Below are 16710 nucleotides of genomic sequence, written 5' to 3'. Positions count from 1 at the left end.
CCCCTCAACACAGAAGTACCAGCCAACCCTGGGGATACCCAATTGGCTTCCCAATTAGTGAATGAGGTCATTTTCCCTCTGATGTTTTCCAGAAATAGATCTGTGAAGAAGGCGTGCACTGAAATGACCTAGTGAGGCAACGGGAAGGAAGTGACTAGAAAGGGAATCATTAAAAATCCAACTTCTTCTTTAAAGGGAAATGGAAACGGGGACCTGGAGGACGGTTATAATTGCCAAGCCAGCAGTGGCCCCTGCTTTCCTCCCCCTGCTCCCAATATGGATTTCCTGCCTGCGGGGCACCATTTGATTTAAAGCTATGGGAGCCTCACAGACATTCTCATGAGAAGGGCTCGGCAAAGAAATAGAACAGCGTTTGCCCTCTTCCTGCCACTTCTGCATGGGAGCAGTTGGATTAATTAACCCTGTTTCCTCGGCAGGATTGATCCCGACACTTGCTCAAGAAACTTTGATGCTTATGTGTAGCCTGACTGACAAATAACAAATTGTGATTTTCCTGTTTGCAAAATTGAATGTCCTCTAGTTTATATAACCACCTGGTTCTATAAGCGATCCTCAGTGGCATATTTCCCTTTCACTCTCCTTTGCCATGAGTTTTGAATGCTCTGTGAAAAGGTGTTTTGATGATGTGGTCCTGAGGGTGTGCCCAAAACCCACCCCACCTGTTTGGCTTCTCTGCATTAGCCTGGGAGGTTATAAAGGGTGAGGGCATAGAAAAGATAGATTTGGGTCCTTGGGAAGTCGGTCTTCTAGAACTAAGTTTTACAACTGAGCAGATTGGCTTGAATACCCACCTGACAATTTTGAAAGCCTAAAAATAAATTGAACCTGGTACTTAGAAAAGGCAGCTTTCAATATCAGAGGACATCCCTGTGTTTCTAGTTTTCCATTTGGCCGGGGAATTTATTAAGGCTCTAATTTCCCTCCCTGTGACCTGGCTTCTTGTATTCAGGTGCTAGCTGCAAGTCAGAACGACACAGACTGTGCAAATAAAAAAGGCAGGGAAGGAAAAAAGGTCAACATGTGTTTTTCGTTTCAGTGTAGTTTCTTACTTTGGAGGGTTATGATTTTTTTTTCCTTTTTGCAATAAAACTGGTTCTGCTACTAGACTGACATACAGTTACCTTTATTAGGCAATTATCAAAAGAGATAGGAAGTCTTTCTGGAGTTTTTCAAGTGTAAGGGGTCCTTCCCAGGATGCCTGTCCTCACTGGCCCTTTCCTCCTGGCCAGTACTCCACCACTTAGCCATATATTATATCCAAATGTTGGATGTCTATATCACACAGAGGCCAGAGACATGGGCATCATCTGAGAACTTGGAATTGCAAATTATCAGGCACCATCTCAGACTTACTAATACAGAAACTGAGGGCGGGACCCAATGATGTTTTAACCAGCCCTCTGGGTGGCACTGATACAGGCTCAGGTTTGAGAAGCACTGATGCTTATCATTGTGTAACCACCCACTGCATGACGTGTGAGTCACCTTGGGCCCCGGCTGCCTCAGGAGCTCCCACAGGTTTGTGAACCTGAAGTTTGTCTTTCCATGGGGGTTAGGAGGCAGGTATGTGGGTGGAGAAGTTTTACCATTTGAAATCAAAGGAACTTCCAGATTTGTGAGTCACTTAAGCTCTCAGTTTTCTCATCTATAAAATGAGGGTAATTCCATCTGTCTCGCAGGGTTGTCGAAATGGCTGAAGGACAGAATGTGTGTGAAAGTGATGTGGAAATGGCCAGGTGCTGTCTGCAGTGAGCTCTGGAGTTAGCTCTATGGATCAATAACACCAACATGCATTGTGAACTGCAGTCTCCTGGCTGGGGAAGGGACTGCATGTCTTCTGTCCTCATCTGTATTCTGAACCCCGAGTCCAAGTACATAGTGGCCATTCACTGACTCTTTGCTGAAATCTTGGAACTAAGTATTCACTCGTGCTGTTGTCACAAGTACCCTGTGAGGTGGATACTATTCACACCCCCACTTTTGGATGAGACCCGAGAGGTTAAGCAACTTACCCACAGGCACAAAATTAGAAATGGAGCCAGCGTCTGAACTCAGGCAAATTGGCTCCGGAGCCTTTGTTTTCACTAGTTCGCTGTACAGCCTCACAATTAATTCATTAATGGTGATGCTGAGGACGGTGATATGAGGTGACATTTCATGAATGCTTGTTCTATGTCACTCACTGTCCCAATCTCTCTATGTGCCTTAACTCACCACAACCCCACAGAGGGAACTGTTAGGTAACCACTGCTAGCATCGTTCAGCTTTAACAAGAAAGGAAACAGAGACACAGACATGGACCCTGATTTGGGGTTTCTTCTTTCCAATGTAAAACTTTCTTCATACTGTGCCTCTCTGTGTACTGTTGGTGCACTTGACATCAATCCACTAATCAGTGATCATTTATAAACTGCCTGATAAGTGCCCAGTGCTGTGCTTCTAGACACAGAAATATGAGACACCATTTCCACCCTTAAAATGCTTCAAATCAAGTTGGGGAAATGGATTGGTCCTCATAAAACAGAAAAAAAAAAAAAAAAAAGCCTAATATATAGATTAAGTGTTAGTTTGTGATGCACAAAATAATCATTTTGCACCTTCAGAGAGGTTAGTGGGAATGAAATCCTCAGACAAGAATTCTCACAGGAGCCTGAAGGAAGAAACTCCCTTGCTGGACTCAAGACTCCAATCGCTCTGGGCAATAGTCATTGAAACGTTGATTTCAGCGTCGCCACCCTACGGTTTCCTATTGAAACGTTGATTTCAGCGTCGCCACACTACGGTTTCCTATAAGGTTGTCATAGGAACCAGGGGCATGGAGGGCATGGTGACCTGTTATCCCATTTTTGTCTGTTTTGTTCACACCTCGTCCTCAGTACTGAGAGCAGTATCTAGAATATAGTAGGTGCTCAATGAACATTTGTGATTGAATGATTATTAGCAGGGAAGGAATAACGTGGTCAAAGAGGGGCAGATGTGGCCAAATTTGGGGTTAGATGGGGAGGTAGGTTGTCAGGGATATTACTCCCTGAAAGAAGGCTGAGAGACCCCAGGCTGGGCAAGAGGCAGGTATTCCAGGGAGGTCCTGAGTCCAGAAGGAGCACGAAAGCAGAGCCTTTGCTATTTAGAACACAAACTCCCCATCTCCCTACAGGAGGTGTGATGCTGTTGGCAGCTATGCTCCTGGGGATCCCCTCTCCCCACCCTGGAGAAGAAAACTTGTAGGTACTTGGTGATTTTGAAAATTGAGAACTAGGGTCTCTTGTCATCAATTTCATTTTTCCTGGTTTTTCTTCTACTTAGTAAACTTTTGGACACCAAGCCCAATTCTTGGTTACATCCCATGTTTCCTTCAGAGGAAACTGCACTAGTAATTGAAAACAGAAATTGGTTCTTTTCTCTAATTCATGGGATGCAGGTAAGATTCCTGTTTGTGCTCTACCTTGGCTCTCGCTTTTCTAATCCTGGGAGAAAATCTAGATATAATTCTCTGCTTTGGTCCTTATGAAAAATTGTAGACTTTCACCAAAATAGGATTGTCTGATAATATTATTTGACTCAGTAATTCCATTCCTGGGAATTTATTCTTACAAATGATCTAGAGGTAGAAAGTTATGTGCACAAAGACACTTATTGGTGCGTTAGTTAAAATAATGATAAAGCTGGAACTAGACTAAGCGTCTAATAACAGGAAAATGGTTTAAAAAATAAATGGTGGCAAATCTACTCAATAAAATATTCTTCAGCTTTAAAATTATAATTATAAAGATTATGGAGCAATATGGAAAATGCTCCCAATATAATGTTAAGTGAAAAAACAGAAAAATACTACCTGAAATTCAGGCTGTGACTGTACCTGTGTCAAAATGATGATGCATCTGGGTGAGAACTAGAAAAAAGTATAGAAAAATGATGATATTATAATGTGTTGGGATAGCGAGATTATGGGTAAAATTTCATTTTTCAATTTCTGCTGAAGTTGTCATAATTTTGTGCAATTCAAAGGGATTGGAAACGAGATGGTCTGGCTGCACTACAGAGCTGACTGCCCCTTTTGAAAGTGGAAAGAATCACAGTGTACTGGGTGAGATGTGAACATCCAATACCAGCCATGCCTTAAGCTGCAGGACTGCCCAGACTTTTCTCTCGAGGGCAAAAGCCATGCATGACATTCCTTCTGGCAGTCTCTGGAATACCTAGGCTACAACTGTGTCTACTGCATGTGCTCAAAACCTGGGGTTGGTTGGCTGACTTAGATAACCTCCCCCATAGCCTTCATGGATTTTAGCATTATGTGACTTTAAGAATCCCAGTAGTGGTATCAACTTCAGAATTTTTCCTCACCTGAGAATTCTCCCACTTTCAAGGTGTCCCCAGTTGAAGTGAACTCTCTTGGCAACCTACTAGCTATATGATTTGGGTCAAGTTACTTAACCTTGCTACACCTCAGTTTCCTCATATGTAAAATGGGTATAGTAATAATGCCTACTCCATGCAGTTGCTATAAATGAGATGACATGAAAAGTAACATTTACCATACTAGCTTAATAGAAAGCACTCAACAAAGGGAAGCTATTGGTAATATATTACTGCAAAGGCATGCATTTGTTCTAAATGTCAAAGAAATTAGTTTAAACATAAAATGAACTGGAGAATGAAATGCCCCTTTTCAATTTCCAGAGAAACTTGCGTTTAATGGAAAAGCTTCAAACCTCATTTGATTACACCTTTAGGTCTTATTATAGTTCCTTCTTTCTCACTAGCTAATCAATATCCTCTAAGTTTGAGTCTTCTCAAACGTTCTTGAGGCATGAAGGTGTCGTCTGCACTACTGTGTTTAAATCAACGTAAGGGAGCTTAACTAAGCAGCAAACCAGGTAGTACAGTCTGCATAGTAACTCTGACACTTGAAGAAATGCATCATTTCAGGCCAGATAGAAGGCTCGGAGAAAGAGCCCCAGTTGGTGATGCCACAGATGACTAACCCGGATGGGGGAGATGAGAAGGTTGGGAAGCCAAGAGCCACAGCCAAGGATGAGAGAAGAATCTGGTTTGAAAGGAGAGTGTTAAGACATCAACAGCCTGGAAGGGGAAGTCCAGGGTGATTTGTGGCCTGTTGAGTACCAGGAAAAAAGATGTGGCCAAAGAAGGCCCAGATGTTCTGAAGAATGCAAGGAATTTATGACGGGTCATAGTCTGACTGCAGGAAATGCCTGCTGAGGGCAGATCTCGGTGGACCGTGGGAGCACTGGTTCAACGAGAAGATACGGAAAGACTACGATGTCGCGAGTACCTTTACCAGAGTATCGTCCTGAACCGGAAGCAAAGGAGGAGGAAGAGGACAAGAAGTTGCTTGAGGAGAAAAATAAATAAATTAGCAAGTCGTTAGACGTAGATTAAAATATTTCTAAACCAACAGCCCCCTTCTCCCTGTCACTCTTCTTTGTAAAAGTCATTGTCAGTGACTTGAACTGACAGCTCAGAAATGAGAATGTTTGTAGCTCTCTCCACATTCTCTTATCAGAACCCTTACTACAGGTTAAAAAGCTTCACTTCTCCTCCTATCCCTATTATACAGAAGCTGCTGCAAGACCTTGACAGTCATTTCCTCTCATCAACCTAAAGGTTTATACATGCAGTTTTCATATAAATATGCATCTAACTGACATAGTGGGGATTATGGAGACCATACCCATTAAGAGATCAATGGATTTTATATTCTCCTTTCTCGCAGGTGCGACAGGCTAGGTGTGGGGTTACAAGGAAGCAGGTACTTGCTGGAAGGCTGGAAAGAGAGAATGGAGGCTTTCCTGTTCAACAACTATGCATCAGAAGAGAGCATTTAGCCCCTGAACCTGGGCCCTGACTTCCTACTAGAGTTAGGACAGAGCTAATTATGCCTAAGTATTAACATCAGCAGTGCCGTCATGCAGGCTTCCCAAACCCAGATCTGAGCCAAAGAGAGCAGACAGAAGGTAAGTGTTGAGGGAAATAAAATATCCCACAAGCAGTTATCCTGGCCCAGTGTCCCTGCACGAAGGAGCCTCCGCAGCTATAGGACACATCAGGCCTCACGTTGCTTGCTTCTATTGAGGTCAACTAATTCTGCAACCACGGACAGGTTTCGTGATAAATTGGAAAACGACTTCTGGGGCAACTGTCTCCAGTTCTCAGAAAGAAAATTCACAGAAGTGAGTGATTGGCTAAAAGGCCAAGAAACCATTGCCTCAGAGTGGGGTCCCAGAGCAGAGCAATGTGGTCATTCACAGTGTGTTTGAGTATGTGACAAAAAATAAAAATAAAGAAGAGTTTGATTTCTCCAGCCAACATCACAAGCTGAAAATATTTTCCTTTAGTAAAATAAATAAAGGAATCAGAGATTTTTCTTGATTGATAATAATATTTGCTAAAAGCATTTAATGAGGTTTGGAGATGTAGACATGATATCAGTCCCAGATGAAATAAAGATGAGAACAGGATTTAGCTTGGAGACGAGCTGCAACCCAGCCACACCTCTCTCTCCTTATTCATACTTCACTTGCTCAATTCAGAAAAATAATATTTGGGGGTGGCTAAAACTAACAGGCTCGGTGATTTTTCCAGATTACTAAGAGACTTCTTAGCTGACCTTGAATTTGCTCTCCGGTCCAAAGCTTTATGAAATTCTAAAATTTAATAATTTGAGGAAAGCCCTTAAAGTCTCTTGGTCATGTTTAAGCAATTAAATATTAAGGGGAAAGGGAGAAAGTTATGTAGCAAAATTCTATAGAAAAAAAAAGAGATAAAGGATGGTTAGACAAGTCCAGATTTTAGCTGAAAGTTCCTGAGATAATATAATCTCTGTCTAAATGAACCATTTAGTCTCAGTCGGTATACCTGCTTAATATTTTGATGAACCATACTACCACTTGCTTGAGAACTCCTTGTACAGATTTAAAAATTTTCATAACCTTAACATTAGTTTATCTTACCAAAAAAAGGTGTAGCATTTGAAAAAAACATGTATATAATGGTCTTCTAATTTTGTCCTCTGGGCAGATGTTGGTTCCCAATGGTAGAGATGATGACCTGTCTGGAAGCCCATTCACATTATCAGAGATGGGATAACATGTAATTGTAGAGGGAATTTTCTGGGGAAACTATGTACCAGTCCCCCAGGAAGAAGCTGACTATCACACAGAGGATTCAGATACCATTGACCGACACTTAGGAAGCTAGTGAAATAAGATGTTGCCCACATTGAATACTAGGAAATTCAGCATTCTGGTCAACAATGTTAACAACCCTCCTGGGACTGGTCACTTATCTTTTGAAGATGTGGCTTTGCAAAGAGTAATGTTAAAAGACCATGCCCCCAGAATGGCCATCATCAAAAAATCTACAAACAATAAATGCTGGAGAGGGTGTGGAGAAAAGGGAACCCTCACACACTGTTGGTGGGAATGTAAATTGATATAGCCACTATGGAGAACAGTATGGAGGTTCCTTAAAAAACTACAAATAGAACTACCACATGACCCAGCAATCCCACTACTGGGCATACACCCTGAGAAAACCATAATTCAAAAAGAGTCATGTACCACAATGTTCATTGCAGCTCTATTTACAATAGCCAGGACATGGAAGCAACCTAAGTGTCCATCGAAAGATGAATGGATAAAGATGTGGCACATATATACAATGGAGTATTACTCAGCCATAAAAAGAAACTAAACTGAGTTATTTTTAGTGAGGTGGATGGACCTAGAGTCTGTCATATAGAGTGAAGTAAGTCGGAAATAGAAAAACAAATACCGTATGCTAACACATATATATGGAATCTAAGAAAAAAAAAAAGGTTCTGATGTATCTAGGGGCAGGACAGGAATAAAGACGCAGACGTAGAGAATGGACTTGAGGACATGGGGAGGGGGAAGGGTAAGCTGGGATGAAGTGAGAGAGTGGCATGGACTTATATATACTACCAAATGTAAAACAGATAGCTAGTGGGAAGCAGCTGCATAGCACAGGGAGACCAGCTCGGTGCTTTGTGACCACCTAGAGGGGTGGGATAGGGAAGGTGGGAGGGAGAGGCAAGAAGGAGGAGATATGGGGATATATGTATATGTATAGCCGATTCACTTTGTTTTAAAGCAGAAACTAATACACCATTGTAAAGCAATTATACTCCAATAAAGATGTTAAAAAAAAAAGTCACCAGAGGGGCTCAATAGTAAATTTGAACTGGAAGAAGAGGGAATCGGCAAACTTAAAGATAAATTGATAGTGATTATGCAATCCAAATAACATAAAGAAGGATGGAGAAGAAATGAACAGAGCTTCAGAGATGTATGGGGCATCCAATAAAAACGTTAAAAAAAAAAAAGACCATGCCCAGGAGTTTCTAGAAAGACTCTTCTCATCCTCATTCTCACTTCTGGGTGCCCACACAAATGAGGCCATTTCCTCATTCCTCAAAGCCTTTAGGATCTGTTTGCAAAATGAAGTTGGATTCTTTCTAGTATTTCAACAGCTCCAGCAAATGACTCTCTTATCTTTCTTATCCCCCTAATTCACACCTGTATCCTGCCTTGATCTGGCTTCTGCAGTCCTCACAAATGGTCTTGTCCCCTGCCTGTACTCAAACCCACCTCCATACTGGTCATTTTCCCTATTTTCCTCCATCAAACCCAATGCTGATCCCTGCTTTTCTTAAATTCAATCTGATGTATCAATCTTGTTTTCATATAAAATTAAATCTGACAAAGAGGAAAGACCTGGCTCTCTCATCAAACTTCTCTTCACTGTATTTTTCCCTATTATTGGGGAAAAACACTGATGTGCCCTATATGCATTGTTGATTAGAAAGTGGGTCCCCTAGCCATTTAGATAATGCTTAGAGTCGCGTTGTTAGAAGGAGTGCTTGATGTTATCCAGTACTTTGTCTATGTGAGAAAACTGAATCTCAGAGAGTTTGGGTGACTTGTGAGTTTGCACAAAGGATCTGGGCTGGAATCCAATGTTGTTTTCAGTATACCATATTGCCTTCTTTTTTACTTCCTCTCTGCATATGGCACTGTGCTAGGTGCTATAGAAACACTCCCCAGGACCTTTCAATTCAGGAACAACGCTGTTGACACACCAGCATGAAAGGTACCTCACACACAACCCAACTGGCACTGACATGCACACTCTGCAGTTATTTATACCATGTAGCGCTCTAACCCCCTTCTCCCTCCCTCCTCTCCTGTGTTCAACCTGTCGCTGACTCTGGCTGTTGCTTCTCTGCACTAATGCCAAGGGCTGTCTCTGCTGCTGTGGAGGCTGCCCTCCAACGCCTCACTCCCTGATGCAGGCCCGGATGCCTCTCCTTATGGGGCCTACACCTCCCGACACTCTCCCTTCAGACACGCCAGACGGCCCTGGCAGCTGTCACCCCTTCACCTGGATCCTGACCGTGTCACACCCACCCCTGGGAAAATCTCCAGATGCACCCTGAGCAAAACACAGAGGCCTGAGTGAGGAGACTGACGGGGAGCAGGGCCCCTGAGAACACAGGGCAGGTGCCAAGTTGCAAAGAAAAGAGAAATGATAGACTTTAGAGTGAAACTAAAAATAAAGAGAATGTGTTTTAATACCCCTTTGGCTGATTCATCTTTCTGTGGCACCAGAAAGAGGGGCGTTACCCCCTATTCATGAATGCCTTATGTTTTGCCTACAAGGCCTCTCTTCCCACATCTGAAAGAGTAAACTGACAGTAACAGTGTAAGTATAGGAGATAATGCTGGTGGCATGGCTACAATCTCCACATTGGAGCCGGACTCATCTTACAATTTCCGTCACAGCCTTTCTCAAAAAAATGAGATAACTCAGGTCCATATGTGCGATTCCTCAACATCCCTTCTTATTCTCTCTTGTTTTGTCTGTCTTCATCTCATTCAGGCGTGGGTCCAAGATGGAGTAGTGATTAGTGGGCCTGGTGACATTGTATACTTGGTGGCTGTTTATTTCCAAAGCATGGTTGGCAGGAAAGGGAGCCTTAGATTTCAGTCATTCCAGAGAAGGAACTAAACTCTAATTCTTAGCCTACCACGAACTCTGCATAATATGAGCTTGTGCCCTAAAGTGCATCAGTGAACAAAAAGAATGTCAATGGCTGTCAATAACAGGAGACAAGCAGATATAGAGGAAGAAGAGAAAAGAAAGAGGAGAGAAATACGTATGCTGGTGGAAAGTGATTGGGGAACCAACCTGACCATGTATTTTGCCCACATCCCTCCCATGCCTTGCAGCATTGTTTTGAAATAAGTGAATAGATACTAATGCTGAAAAGCCAATTATTTTAGCCAGTGGATTATTTGGGAGAAATCAAAGGTAACAAGAGTTCAAGATAAGCCCATATCACTTGTGTGACTTAATTGGAGGATCTGTTCTCATAGAGTTCCTATTCCAGATTAAAAATATTTAGGACAGTCTATACAACATAAAGTTTGGATATTCTTTCAAAGGAACACATATTCATTATTTTCATAGAGAACAGTCCTCCTTTATCTAGAAAGGCCATCTTTTCAACCAAACTTTGGAAAGGATGCATTTTTAAGAGGAAGAGAAGAAAAGGAGGAGACCTGCCCAGCTAGCCTTGCTGGCCAGCTAACTCCATAACAATTATAAGAGCTAACATTTATTTAGAGTTTATTGCATACCAGACATTGTGCAAAACACTTTATATGCATTCTCACTTAACCTTCACAACAGTCTTGGGAGATACTCTTATGTCCATTTTACATAACAGGATCTGAGTCTTAGAAGAGTTGGTGCCTTGCCCAAGGTGAATAGTGAATAAGTGGCAGAATCCAGACCTGTCTGACTCCAAAACGTGTGCTTTTAGCCACTCCACACATTGCCTCCTTCACTGGTATGACAGATTTCACAGGCAGATCATACTCAAACCCTGCAGTATGTTCTAACTAATCGAAACTATATAACTGGAAAATGGTAGCTAACTTATATAGCAGGCTCAACTGAAATAATTCAAACATAAAAATGACCTCCTGGCATTTGATTATCTTTTACCTTAGACGTTGATAAACCAAACCATTCCCTCAGGACAACATTTCTGTCCAGCAAAGCATTTCTCTTGCCAAAGTATAATTTTGTTGGCTACATCTATCTCCTCCAAGGCCTGGAATCAAACCTAAACTAGTAAATTGTGCTGACCTGGCAAGACGCTCACCCTCCAGGGCATTGTATCAGGCTAAAGTAATACATCACGTTGCTTCCCACTCTGTCGGCCCATTTCTCCAAAGAGCCCTAAAACGGTAATGTTTCTCCTCTGAATCTCTAGTTTTCTTGCTCATAAGCCTTGCGCTTTAGCTCCCTGGCCTTTGGGACAGAGGCAGACCGAATAGCACTAGTTTCACACCTGCCCTTGAGTTGGAGCTTCCAAAAAAAAATGGCATATTTGAAGAAAGGGGCAGCCCCACAGAGCGCTGCTTCATTCCTTTTAGGCCCAGAGATACACAAACATTGACTTGATTGGGTAACAGGAAGACTTTGGTCTTTGGGTGATGGGGATTTAGAAGCTGAGAAAGAGTTGCCGAGTGATGGGGGTGGCGGCAGGTCAAACAGAGCCGCGATTCCTAGAAAAGATGACCTCGTTCAACTGAGAAGTAGTGGGACCAGCAGACACTGGAAATTAAAAATTAACACAGGCTGAAGTGAAACTGATGACTGAATTTGATAGGTTTTCAAGAAAAGCTTATGACATGCCGTTCATAGAAGAGAGGACATTTTCTGTGTTCACTTTTATAAATGCCAAAGGCCAGTCCTACTTGGAAAGATCTTCTGCAGAAAAGCAGAAATGTGCAGAGTCCACTAGCAACATATAACGCAGGCAATAGGTATATATTTTCGAAAAAGTTCTTCACAAACAATCCTATTTTTAAAATGTTTTGACAATAGTTTTGATACTGACAGTCAAGCACTTCATTCCCCGATATGTGTTCGAGTATGTGTGTGTACATACTCTCGTTATTCTAAATGCATAGTGATGTGGATGGTCTTACAGTAGTGAAGGCATCTTTCCATATCTTTACTAAGCACATGAACACATATATCTCAAAATTTGTTTTAATGCAAGTTGATTTCCATAGAAATTTTTAAAGGTAAAATATCGATTCATCAAAAGGCTTTAAGTTAATGCAAATCCTATGAATTCAGGAAATATCAACCATTCAATGTATTACATTTGGGGTCTAGGTAATGGTCCTATCACAATTTTCCTTATATTAGGAATTCATGATAGGAGTCCAGTTTTCCACATAAAGCCATAAATAGGGAAAGTGAGAAGTGATTCTCACTAAAATGGACACAAATTTAAGATTACTCACATTCTACTCAACTTTCCTACTAGTATCCCATGCAAAATTATGTCAACTGAATGCATTTTTATTAGATAAGGTGGTCCATGGAGCACTGCTGCCTAAGAAACTAATCATTCTGAGTTATTCTAAATTGTCAACAGGTCTGGAAGTTATGGATAGATAGTTGGTGTAGGAAACCTAACTGGCTTCTACAGATATTAACTATGGTATTTGATTGTGTGATCAATCTTAAGTTAATCAAAGTTAAATGCAACTTCGTTTTTTATTAGTTAATAATCCATTTGCGTTTTCTACCAGACACATAATTGTGTATTTTCTAGAAATAGCCCTGGAAATACAACTAGAACTGTCTTACTTCTTTTTCCCTGCTTTCAAAACATGATCAACTTTAGAACCTCCCCCGTTAGCAATTTCTAGAGAACTTTTAGCCCTTGGAACGCAAAGAGTAACAAGTGTATATCTTCAGAACTGGATATTTCCCTATTTGGAAAATGTTTTGCATTTTTTATTATTTAAATACTGATTCTTCAAATCAATGTCTCCTGTTTCCAACAATAGAGTTAAAATAATTAAAGGGAAGCTTTCTCAATAAGCAAGAGGGGAAGTTTCAAAGGAGATTAAAGTTGAGTACAATGTCCCCACTGTATCCCCAGAAATCTATAAAGAAACACAAGCTTATGTGGCACCAATAAAGGTAGTACATATTTACCAATGATGAATGACCAGAGCTCTTTGCTCTAGAAGTGATGACCCCAGTTAAATCTCATTATTATGCCTTCTCCTTCAGAGGTGGAGGGAAGCAAGTTGCTTGCATCCATGACAAAATGTGAGACTCACCTAATTGGCATGGTTTTAATGATGCCAAAAGTCTGCCCCAAACCCTTATAACTAGCAAGTTTGCCCTGAAGATTATTGAATTACTCCACTGACCATGCATTATTTAAAGGGAAGTGCTATTATTATAGAAGCCAGCTGTTTAATCATTGGAATTCTGTCTGTTGGCCAACTTTCAAGATACAGCCGTACAACTTTCAAGATACCGTGATGACACTTTATGTCTGCTCATAGAGGACTCAAGGCCTAGGTTAGGTGGTAGCCAACTTGTCTGCTAAGCAATCTTTGGTTTGCATGCTCTGGAGCAAACCTACTGAAAAATAAATACACAAATATATAAATTTCCAATGTCAAGACTTTGTCAGCAAGGAAAATTCTGTGAAATTCTACCCATGCCTAACAGTTCACCCTAACAGTTGAGTGAGTATATGGACACTTCATAATTGGTATGACAGAACTCTGGGACTATACCTAGTTGTAGAAAGGACTATCCCAGTCACCTGTCTTTTGTCATAGAATTGAGTACAGAAAAATGTTTTGAGCATCTTGGGGAACTCAAGTGATAAAAAGAAAACAAATTTTAACCTTCTAAGTTAGAAAATATTTGGTTTTCTTTCTTGAAGACAGTGTAAAAGTGGTTTCCAGCCATAGTGAATATTTGGTTGGCCTAGGTGAGTTTTCTTCTTCATTTCTTTACTTATTGAGGATTATTTGGAATAGAAAGGACCATAGCAGTCAGACACTGTGTTCAATACAGGAATATGCTCTTAGGATCTCTGACAGGTGTTCATATAGCCTTTACTTAACTGCTTCCAGCAATGGGAAGTTCATTACATTTAAAAGAAGTCAGTCCCATCTTTAACACTCTTAAGTTCAAATTGTTAGAAATTTTTGCTTATATTAGTCCAACATTTGTTTCTTTTTCACCTACCAACTCCGATTCTGCCCACTGGAGCATAATTACCTAGTGCTTAATGAGGAGTTTTTAAAGGCAAGGATGGAACAGTTCACTCCATCTCATTTAAAAATTACTCATAATGACAATAGCTGCAATTCTGAGGTCATTAAAAATCCCTATTTTTCTCAAAATTGATACTGTAGCAAATTATTTTACTGTTTTCCTGGTAAACCACATTGCATCATGCTCCTAGTTTTAGCCCATAGCAAGAAATATCTTTATTTTGGTTCTTGAAAAATAAGAAATATGAGGCATTTGAAGATAAAGGGAAAAACTTTGACCTTCAACTCTGGCCTCTCAATTGTTGAGAAATGATTTTTTTGTTGTTAAATATCTTTATGTAGAACCAGAAGTCAAGTCTATAAGACACTTCAAAGGATCAATTAAACTTTAAAAGGCAAGGTAAATACTTGTTATGTTCATATATTTTCAATGAAGTACAATTAGTCCATTGTAGACATCATGAATAGACAAAGAAAAACATCTTTCTAGGATTGTGGTGGCTAGAAATAACTGGTAGTTACATTTTTGACAAAATCCAAGTCTGTAATATTTTGACAACATTAAAAAAAACAGATATAGACATAAGGTAAACTTTCTTTTTAGAGCATTATGGAAGAGTCCTAAATTTCTCTGTTCCTAAAGTCATTGATCTATGGACTAAAAAAAGCACAGCTATTTTATAGACTGAACCATGGCAAACTCTGAGCTCATCTAAGAGGTGACAAAGCAGATGCCTGGTGTGTGCTATTATTGTTTGCTGTGCTGATGATTACTTTCTATCTCTCAAGAGGAAATAGTCCTGTGGTGAGTTTCATGGCTGTTGACAGTCACCAAGAAGGGAATATGTATACATACAATGTTTGATGCTGTTCTGAGATGAAGGTTAGTGTCCTTCTCCAGTGGCAAGCAAGAAGCTCCAGAACCTATGGAGTCTCAGAAGGAAGATAACTTTAGAGATGCTTGAAACAGAGGTGCTAAATAGGTCCCGGAAATCACAGAGCCTATCCCTCTCCATCTTCAACCCATAAGGATGAAATTAGTTGTTTCTAAGTTAGCCGAGTGTGAAGGTTTCTGGAACTACTCCTGCCACATTACCTCCAAACATCAAATTACTATTCCAAATTCAACAAATGAATCGCAATCATGTCCCATCAAGAAATGCATCGTTTTGGCAAAGAGCAATCATTACCTGCGGTGGATGACAGGGGCACTTACCTCAAAGTAGGCTGAGTCACCTTCCCCTCTCTCCCCACCCCAAGAGAAAACCAAAGTGTATCAGCCACTCTCCACTGGCTGACCCCTTCAGCCTCTTGAAATAGCCACTTAGCAAAAAGTATGCAGAAGTCCTTTGTGGATTACAAAGAGCCATGTAAGCCTATTTGTGTCTTTATTCTAATTTATAGTTCCAGGAAAAGATTATAAAAACAAAAAAAAACAAAAAATATTGTTTACATTGCCCAAGGGACCAGATAAGTCCTGGCTTGCCAGGGCCCAGCTGGCGAGCAGAAGCAGAGAGTCTTCTGCACTGGTTGATCCTCCAATGGCAAGTGAAAGCACTGTTGAGGCTCCAACTGAGACCAGCTGCCCGGTCCCTTCCAAATCCCTCAACCATGAGGAACCCACAGGGTTCGCCCTGAACGAAAGCAGCACACCCCACCCAAAGAGACCACAATTGAACCCTTGCTAAGTTTCTACCCCTAGCTGCCCGAAGAAGGACAATAAACCTGCCTTACAGGGAGGAAGCATCCCCAGGTTCCTGTGCCAAGCATCAGGAAAACATTTGGATTCTTAGAGGATGCCATGAACAGCTGGCCCCTCGAGCCGCAAGGCAGCCAAACTAGTTTGGTAGCAGGCCATGACCATGGGTCTGATCTCCCCCAACTAGAGAGTTCAGAATATACATGGAGATTTTGACTTTCAAAACTCCATCCTAAAGTACAGTTCTGTGTCAGGAATTTAAATTGAACATATGTCACATTGATTAATTGGATCCTTCTGGCTCAATAGTTCACAAATTTTCTTCCATGAAGCTTGGACATCAGTGGAGAAGACTCAGGCCCTCCACCTCCCAAGGGAGGTAAGGGAGACAGAGAAAGCCAAGATCCAGTCCCCTGCCCTTGCCCAAGCCACAGCAGTTTCACTTTTGTCTGTTTTATATATGGGTATATAAGCAAGATTTGGTGTAACAAAAGTTCTACTATGACAAAAAGTTTACAAAGAATTCAAGTACGTTTTAAGTTCCATGCAAACTTGTTTTGCCTCCTTTTTACTTCTAGAGCCAAGAGAAGTGTGTCCAAATCAAAACAAAACAAAATAGAATCAAACTAAAACCTACTTGCCAAGTAAAGAGGCCTAATTGATTTGCAAATATCAAAAGAAATTTGATTCCTGGTGTTCCCTCTGGGCAATCAGAATGAAAAATGGACATTTAGTTCATTCTGTCTCAGTCTAGTGGTTATTCTATAAGAAAACAGAAATGATGGTTCTGGCCTCTCTAGGGTGATAGGAGAAGGGCCGTATCACATTGGTATT

At 41.0% G+C, this 16710-nt stretch overlaps 1 protein-coding gene across 3 annotated transcripts in view; it reads left to right on the top strand.

Moving 5' to 3' along the window:
* The window catches only part of IGF1 (insulin like growth factor 1), a 75888-nt gene that overhangs the window by 36820 nt on the left and 22358 nt on the right, over positions 1 to 16710 (top strand). The gene's annotated exons all lie outside the window — the stretch shown is intronic.

The sequence above is a fragment of the Orcinus orca genome, chromosome 11 (assembly GCF_937001465.1).
Source record: "Orcinus orca chromosome 11, mOrcOrc1.1, whole genome shotgun sequence".
Classification (NCBI taxonomy): Eukaryota; Metazoa; Chordata; class Mammalia; order Artiodactyla; family Delphinidae; genus Orcinus; species Orcinus orca.
Note: the sequence above shows the minus strand (reverse complement) of the source record. Positions and strands in the feature narration are given on the sequence as shown.